Here is a 9,825-nt window from a genome sequence, read left to right on the forward strand (position 1 = left end):
ACTACACATTACAGTTGCTGGTTTGTTCTATTGCTGCTGTTGATGCTGAAAGGGACATCTAGAAACTAGGGATTGAAAGTTTTCAGCTCCACAGGAGCTCGGGGGCATAGCCCCAGACCTTACACAAGTAACTCTAATCAATTTGCCACGGCTCTCACTAATAGAATCTGTGAGATCAAGACTGGTGTGTCAAGGGTCTCTTGTACTAAGATATATTTTAACAGCTACAGGCTTTTGGAATTCTGTTTTCCTCTGTAGCCCAATAAGCCACTGAGATACACTAAAGCAAGATTTCAATACAGACTAAGTTCACATTTTACATATAGAACTGGAACCAGACAGAGAGGACTTGGAATTCAGTCATAAGCAAGTGTTCAGGCACGTTACTTTATGCCTCTCTCTCCACCAGACTACGAACTACAGCTCTAAAATTGATCCCACTGGGGCCTGAGACGAATCATTTTCCAGGATGAATACCCTGCGCTAATTGCTCTCCTCTACCCATTTGTTCCCCATTTTTTTTCCTGTTTTTCCCTTCCTACCATTGCCTCTCAGTAATACCTCAGCAGAGGAAATTTATTTCCTTTTTTCTCTTATAAAAGCGAACGAAAATACTCAAAAGAAGGGGATTGTGTGAAATAAGAACTAGGAGGACAAAGGGCACATACAAGAAAAGAATCCCTTAAACACTACTTTGCGTTTTGGATATGCCTTCATCTAGGGCTTGTGCAATTAATCCTTGAGACCAGAAAAAGAAGCATCCAAATATTTAACAGACTAATAAGGTCATTCATTCATCCATTTACTTCTTCCTCTCCCTCACTTAAGTCACCCTAACAAAGTAGTGAAATCCTCCCTCCTATTTTTATTTTAATTGTGTGTGGCAAAGCCTCAGATGCACATTTTGTTATTCTAGAGTCCTTGTGGACAAAGATATATGAGGTGTGAGGGGCATGTTAATAAACCATTTATAGCTTATACAACAGTGTTTTAAAAAGCCCAGGGTCAGCACAGCAGTCTATTTCACCTAAAGCCAAATTTTTAAGCTAAGGAAAAAGAGAAATGGTGTTTTGAGCTTGAATTATCACATACTGATCATTCAAAGAAAAACAAAAAGAGCAGAGACCAAATGCACTGATTATTATTGACTCCTCCGTAAAGAAAAATAAGTGATTTTGAATGTGCAAAATTAAAATTTAAAAATTACATTGCTTCAAAAATTTTATTTGATAATATTTCTGTATCCTGGCTTAAATTTAAAACAATCTCGGGAGCCAAAGTTTCCCTTTTCTACAACAGTATAATCTGTAAAATGGGGTAGCTGATGATAATTATAGAACCAATAGTCGTAGTGAGGCTTACAGTACTAGAATAGTGCCTGATTCTTAGGCTATGTTAAATAGCTTGTCAACGTAAATATTAGGTTTGTTATAACGAATTAATCTTTAAAAATTTAGATTGTAATCTATGTGTTACCTCCATTTCTCATTGAAGTATAATCAGTCACCTTTGTTCCTAACTTTTTAATTTCTTAGATGCTTCACATTAGAGCCCTTTGGACTACTACTAGTATGTTCTTCTACTGAGCAACAGCAAATAAAACTCAAAATTGTATTCCTAGATAAGCATTTTGTCTCTTTTCCCCCCCTTAATAGTACTTAGCAAAAGAGCTTAAACTTGAATGGATTATTGGAAAAGTTGACCTTTTTTTTTTTTTTTTTTTTTATTGGTTTCGGAGAGGAAGGGAGAGACAGAGAGAAACAGAAATATCAATGATGAAAGAGAATCAACGGCTAAAACTCTCCTTCCTCTCCACCCTCACTCCCACCCCACCCCTCCACCCCCACCCTCACCCACCCTCAGCCCCGCAAATCAAACTCCCAACCTCCTGATCCACAGGTAGATGCCCAACCACTGAGCCACAACAGCGGTTCTTAAGAACACACTCTTCTGTTCTAAATGACATAGGGAAAACTATATAGTTTAGGTTTATTTCCCTATTTTTTTTCATTTGCAGGCTGTGCTTCCAATCATGAACACAACTAAGTAGGAAAAAAAAAAAAGAGGAAAAAACAGCTTCAGTTACTGAACCCTATAAGCCAGTACAAAAAGACACAGCTAAAGATGCCATTTTCCATCGAAATAGCTACCTTAAATGCATTTCATTGTGATACTTCCAATTTTGGATGGTATTTTAATGGAAGAAAATAGAAGCCAAGGCCAGTTTGAGCAGCACTGTATTATAGGCTATAGCCATGACTCAGTGTAATTTGCTTTAACCAAAATCAATACTGGCTACACAATGCATTGTATCATGAACTTCAGATTTTCCTCAGCAGTAAAACTCTTTTGAATCCTGATTTCCAGCAGGAAGACTCCCATCACCTGTTGTAATTCCTAATTAGCATATTGTGGACCAAAACATGCCAATGGCCAACATCTCATACATATTCAGACTAAAGTCAGGCCAGTAAGGAAGTGTATAGAAAGCACTCAAGGGCGGGGGGGGGGGGGGGGGGGCTGTGCATTTATTAATATGAAAAATATGACAGACTCCTGGAAACAAGGTATTTAAAGTTTTCAATCCAATATGAGTTTAGAGACAGGGTTTCAAGCCTCAAAAGAGTAACTAATCAATTTAGCCATAGCTGTCACCAATAACCTTTGTAAGGTGGAGACCAGAAGGTCCCCAAGGTTTGCCACCAAGATTGACCTTTTAGTAAGTCATGGTTTCATTCATCCTCTGCTCTTGTTTGAGCTGTGATCAATGAAGGGATGTCCATCTAAAGCTTTGACACTTGATACAGATGCTTCATAAAACTCCTCATATTAAAGACACATTAATTAATATAATTCCAATTTAAAAGAATAATTTCATGGTAAAAGCCTTCATTTCAAAAACTTGAAAGCTATTCTAGAACCAGATGAATATGTTTGTGAAAAAATTGCTAAGTAAAATCCCCAAAAGAAAAGTTTGAGACCATGTCAGAATTGTTTAGTTGAGCACTCACTGTCTAATTAGAATTATGTTATTTCGATAATGTCCAACATTTATAAAATAAACCAGAATCTCTGTACTGTGCGACCTGGCATTAAAAGAAGAAACAACAAATCTAAAAGGCTCAATCAAGATGGTTTTTTTAAAAAAGCCAAATTAAAGGCAGCAACAGATTTTAAAATATCCTATACATGACTTTGTTTTCATGTTAACAAGAAAACAGACTCAAGATGATCTAAATGGGAAACGCCCTTTCAACAGTGCCTTCAAATATGTTAACCTACACAAAGCTTAATGGCCCTTCATAGAAACACTAGGTTGAAAATTTTCTGAGAAACACTTGACCAAAGCCTCACTGATTATCTTCAAGTTGCATAATCAAGTATCCAAGATTTTTTTTAATCATCTAACCTTTCTTTTGGAAATAGATAAAACTAACTGTTTTGAGCTCCTTTTTGTCCTCCTGCACACACATACACACACACACACACGCACACACCATGAATTATTAACAACAATGAAGATATTAGAAAATAACTGGCAATAATCAGCTTTCCTAAATAACAAAACTACGTTTTGAACCCAGTTATTAAAATATAAATAGCTTGTGAGATTTCTTCTAATTCATAAGTAACACACTACTTATGCATTTTTTAAAAAGAAAAATGCAAAGAATAAAAACAAAAGTCATCTATTAATCCATTACTGAAAAAGTAAATACTAATGTTTCAGTGTGTATGTCACTCTTCATTCCATATATGTTTTAAGTTTTTATAATATTGGGATCTCACAGAATATAGTTTTACAAGTTTAATAACATACTATAAATATTCACATCATTAACTATTCTTCTACTTATTTTAGTAACTAAATTGTATTCAACTAATCTCACTTTCAGATTATATAAATAGTGCTTTGATTATCCAAGCAGATTTATCAAAAACTGTTTTCCTGGGAAACATTCCTACGAAGGAATTGTTATGTTAAATTATATGTATTTTTAATGTTTTTATATATATTGACCAATTGCCTTCTAGTAGGCTCCTTTTTTTTTAATGTTCCATGTTTTTACTTAATTGACCAAGCTGCTAGCTAGATTATTAAAAATCATAGTTACTTAGACTTTTCCTGTGGTTCAATAAAAGGTTTCACGATGCTGACTTTCAGGACAACCAAAGAAACATCGATTAGAGCTCGTGTGTCATTGCTCCACCATCCCAACCTATGCATAGGCTCAGATATGCCACCAACAATAAATGTCTATGCAAGATCCTCTAACATCAGCACACACCTTCCCAACAGGGCTGTAGAAACATCATCGCTTTGTAATTAGGTGGCATTCAAAAAGGGAGAAAAAAAAACCGCTACCTTTTCTTAAAAATACTTCAGAAATGAGGATTTCCTATTTCAGGAAATTCTATACTGTCACAATACCCAATTTAGAGTAATTCCTAAATGGGTTTCTTTCAAAAGAAGTATTTAGCACTGTTTTTCACAACGATTTTTCTTGGTTATGATTAATTTAAAGGTGGGCCGACATAGTAACCAGTTAAGGACAAAGTTAAATTCAGCAATTGGCCTCCCTATATTTGGATTCTTTTTCTGCTATTTCCTGGTCCTGTGGCTCTGAGCAAATTATATAACCTCTCTGTGCTCCAAATTCTTCACATTTGAAATTTGATTGTAATAAGAGTGAAATTCCTCCTGAAGTTGCTCTAAGGAAACATTAAATGAGAGAAATCTGTGTAAAATGCTTAACACCATGCCTAGCACAGAATAAGCATTTGATATCTCCTGGTAGTTATTATTAAGCAAAAATGGCCAAATTGGCTCTTTGAAAATTGTTGCCTTTCATTCTTCATCAGCCTCATGAAAGAATGTTCATTCTGTGCAGCCTGTGAGGAAATAAGGTCTTTTTTTGTCTCTGTGATGCTAAAAGAAGTCCATGACCCTTAGAAACCAGCAAAGGTGCAGAGTGTTGATCAACAGTCTGATACAATCCTCCTGGGCTCTTACTTCACCTCAGTCTGTGAGTTTGCAATGAAACAACACTGACATCTACTGATTAGAAAGGTGAATTACATGTTTGGGCAAACAGCAAATGTAAAAGTATATGGTCTTGGCGTGAGTTTTCCTATCATTTGGGGAAATAAGTTAAATTCTAGGCATATCTTTATGTTAGCTATAGCCCATGCTTTGTTTGCATACAAAGTCTTGAACAAGTGAAATCAACATTACCTATCACATCAATGATTGTTCTTTTGTTTTAATCAATTTGTTTATCTTAAAATCCCAAAAAAGAAACATATGTTTGCTGGAACTGGTTTGGCTCAGTGGATAGAGCATTGGCCTGCGGACTGAAGGGTCCCAGGTTCAATTCCGGTCAAGGGCATGTACCTGGGTTGCGGGCACATCCCCAGTAGGAGATGTGCAGGAGGCAGCTGATCGATGTTTCTAACTCTCTATCTCTCTCCCTTCCTCTCTGTAAAAAATCAATAAAATATATTTTTTAAAAAAAAGAAAGAAACATATGTTTAAGAGAAATATTAATATATGTTCATTTTTCTTTTAAAGCATATATAAAAGTCCATCAAAGTAATACAATTAAACCAACATAATATAGCAGGCACAAAATACATTTACAAGCTTTAAATAGTATATATTAATTTATTAATTTTATTTTACACAATTTTATAATGAAGATTAGAGGATCAACCCACTGTGTTTTACTTTTCATTTATAATTTTCTATAACAAAGATTAGTGAAAAAATTAATATTTCAGGAAAGGGTTTAACATATCAATCATTAAAAAAGCTCTAAGATAATCTTACTGGTATTCAGTAATGTGACTGTATTTGGAGATAATCTCTTACAAGAAGTTTGGATTAGTCACAAGAAATCCATCATTATCAATAGATCCATATTTACTGAAGCTGTGCTAGTACCATTTTGCCTTGTGTTATAATCACTTGGTTAAACCCTTGCAAGGAAGCCTAAAGATGTAATTCAGTAGCAGGACCTGAGATGCTCATTAGAAATGCTAATAGGAGCAACAACTAGATTATAAAAACAAAACTAAGAATGATCCCCTGAGTCAGCAGAACCATTTGGTTCATTGTCACCATTGTTAATAACATCTATCATCTATAGAGCATTGACTATTTCTCACACTCTGCTAGAGTCTTCTAATTCATAATTGTTCATTTACTAGTATTCAACAAACGGACTCATGCACATTGCTGCCAGCCCACGTAATAACAATGATGGCTCACCATAGACATAATCCCTGTCCTCAATGAGACCATAAGCTACTGGAGACGACAATAATAATCACCAAACTGAATATCTATACTAATAAAAGGGTAATATGCTAATTAGTCCAGACATCTTCCAGACGTCCTTCCGGACAAAGCCAAGGTGGCAGGGGCTGAGGCACAGGTGGTTAGGTGCGATCAGGCCGGCAGCGGGAGCAGTTAAGGAGGCAATCAGGCTGTCAGGGGGGAGCAGTTAGGGAGAGATCAGGCTGGCAGGGGAGGGCAGTTAGGGGGCAATCAGGCCAGCAGGGGAAGGCAGTTAGGGGGCAATCAGGCCAGCAGGGGAGGACAGTTAGTGGGTGATCAGGCTGGCAGGGGAGGGCAGTTAGGGGTGAGCAGACCAGCAGGGGAGCAGTTAGGGAGCAATCAGGCAAGCAGGGAACAGTTAGGGGCAATCAGGCAGGCAGTAAGGGGTGGTTGGGGCCATCAGGCAGGCAGGTGAGTGGTTAGGTGGCAGCGGTCCCGAATTGTGAGGGGGATGTCCGACTGGTTTAGGATCGGGCCTAAACCGGCAGTCGGACATCCCCTGAGGAGTCCCGGATTGGAGAGTGTGCAGGCTGGGCTGAGGGACAGCTCCCACCCCATGCACAAATTTCATGCACCGGGCCTCTCCTATATAATAAAACCCTAATATGCAAATTGACCAAACAGGAATGACCGGCAGAATGACTGCTCACTATGGTATGCACTGACCACCAGGGGGCAGATGCTCAATGCAGGAGCTTCCCCCTGGTGGTCAGTGCACTCCCACAGGAGGAGTGTAGCTCAGCCAGAAGCCAGGCTCATGGCTGGCAAGTGTAGCAGCGGTGGCAGGAGCCTCTCCCGCCTCAGCTTCAGGCAGGCAGTAAGGAGCAAGGGGTCCCAGACTGCGAAAGCCCTGGACTGCGAAAGGGATGTCTGACTGCAGGCTTAGGCAGACATCCCCAGAGGGGTCCTGGACTGCAAGAGGGCACAGGCTGGGCTGAAGGACCCCCCTTCCCTCAATGCACAAATTTCGTTCACCAGGCCTTTAGTAAACGTATAACTCTTATGGGCTAAATTGTGTCCCCAAAAAATGTATATATAGAAGCTGTAGCCCCAGAATTCAGAATGTGACTGTATTTGGAGATAGGATCTTTAAGGTAATTAAGTTAAAGTGGGTCCTTTAGGATGGACCCTAATCCAATCTGATTGGCATCCTTATAAGAAGAGAAATGTGGACACAGACACCAGGGATACACACATGGAGAAAAGGGGTGTGAGGATTCAGTGATAAGAAACCATCTGCAAGCCAAGGAGAGAGGCCTTAGGAGAAACTAAATCTTCCAACACTTTGATCTTAGACCTCTTGTCTCAGAATTGTGAGAAATTAATTTCTGTTGCTTAAGCCAGCCAGTCTGTGGTATTTTGTTATGGCAACGCTAGAAAATAAATACGCTGTGATAGAATGCCATTTAGGGTAAGTTCACAGAACTATGAGCACATAAAATAGATCAACTGACTTAGAGTCAGAGAAAAAAATGAACTCTGAAGAATGAGTAGAGGTTAGTATGTCTGAAGGTAGGACCAGCATGTTCTGGGCTGGGGAAGAGCTTGCACAAGGCCCTGAGGTGGGAAGAAGCATGGCATTTTCCAGGAACTAAAGGATAATCAATGTGGCTAGAGCACAGGCAGTGATGGGGTGGCATGCTATGAAATGAAGCTGAAGAGAGAAACAGAAACCAGATCACACATATACTAGCAGGCCAAGAGTTAAAGATTTTGTTCTTTAACCTGAAAAGAAAATAGAAGCCATTGATGTGTTTTAAGCAGGGGATAATGTAATTTTGAATTTCAAGATCTCTCCAGTTGGAGTAGGGAGAACAGATTGGAAGGCAGAACGAAAGGAAATGAGGAGACCAGTAGGAAGTTATTTCAGTATCTAGACTCTAGAGTAAAGAAGTGATATACTGAAAGAGAGCAATAGCCATGAAAACAGAAAGAAGTATATAGATTCAAAAGAATTTTAAGATATAAGGCCAGAGGGACATGGCAATTGCTTAGTAATGAGGGGTGATGAATAAAAGTTTTTCCAGATTTCTGGCTTGTAAATGGATAGATAAAAATGGAACCATCCTCTAAGATAGAGAAATGGATGAGAACAAAATTTTCAAAAGAAGAAATTTTTGCATTATTTTGAATTTGTTGAGTCTCACTTTTCTACATTGAGAGGCCCAGGTGGGCATGTCAATAAGTTAGTAAGAATGACAAGTTTGGAGTCTAAAGAAGATACAGATATGGATTTGGGATCCATTCACATAAAAGTAATAAGTGAAGCCATGGGTGTAAGTGGGAAATAAATATGAAGTGAGAAAAAGACTAGGAATAAATTTAAGGGACTCCAAAGACAAAGAGTGAACAGAGAAGTAGGAAGAAACCCAGGGAAGTACCATGTCATGGAAGTCTAAGAAGGGAATGATCGCCAGTGTAGAATGCTGCTGAAATGTTAGGATTAATTTAGGAATATGTGAGAACTGTTTCAGGATTTAGCTGAGGGGTGAATGGAAGATGAGAAAATAGATACAATGCAAATAGGCAAGTATTTTGAGATATTTTCCTAGAAGAGGAGAGAAGTAACTGTGAAACTGATAAAAAGTTTGGGGTACAGTTTCTTGGGTTTTATGGATATTGTGGACAAATATGTCCCCTCAAAATTCATTATGTGAAAGATCCAGTCTCCAATGTAATGGTATCAAGAGGTACAATCTTTGGGAGATGACTGGGACTAGTGCCCTTATAAAATAGACCTCAGAGAGCTTCCCTCACCCCTTCCATCATGTGGTAGACCACACAGAGGTCCAGCAATCTGTAACCCAGAAAAAGGCTCTTATCAGAACTCAACCGGCACCCTGATCTTGGACTTCCAGTCTCCAGAACTGTGAGAAATAAATTTCTGTTGTTTATAAGCCATCAGTATATGGTACTTTATTATAGCAGCCCAAACTGATTAAGAGAGGAGGTATATGGATATAGAGGATGTCATAAAAATGGAGTCTTCATGATAGGATTACTATCCTTATAAGAAGGGACATCAGAACTTCCTCTCTCTACTAAGCAAGGATAAAGTGAGAAGGTGGCCATCTGCAAGCCAGGAAAAGGGCCCCAACCAAGAACCAAATCTGCTGGCACCTTGATCTTCCCAGATTTCTGATCTATAACATGTGAACTTCCCAGCTTCAAGAACTGTAAGAAATAAAGTATTATTGTTTAAGCCACTCAGTATAACATTTTGTTATAGCAGTCCAAGCTGACCAAGTCAGTGGGAGTTGCTTTTTTGCTTTGTTTTGTTTTTTTTTATTTAGTGGGAAATTAAGAAATATATTTGAAAGCTATGAGAATCACACCATCTCTGAAAGAAAGATATTTTATTTTGTTTTCTTTAGGTATTATTAGTAATACCTAAAGGTATTACATATGTGTTCTTATTCCCCCATTGTCCCCCCAACCTCCCACTCATGCCCTCACCCCCCTGTTGTCTGTGTCCATTGGTTAGA

This window comes from Myotis myotis, unplaced genomic scaffold, assembly GCF_014108235.1.
Source record: "Myotis myotis isolate mMyoMyo1 unplaced genomic scaffold, mMyoMyo1.p scaffold_m19_p_1, whole genome shotgun sequence".
NCBI lineage: Eukaryota > Metazoa > Chordata > Mammalia > Chiroptera > Vespertilionidae > Myotis > Myotis myotis.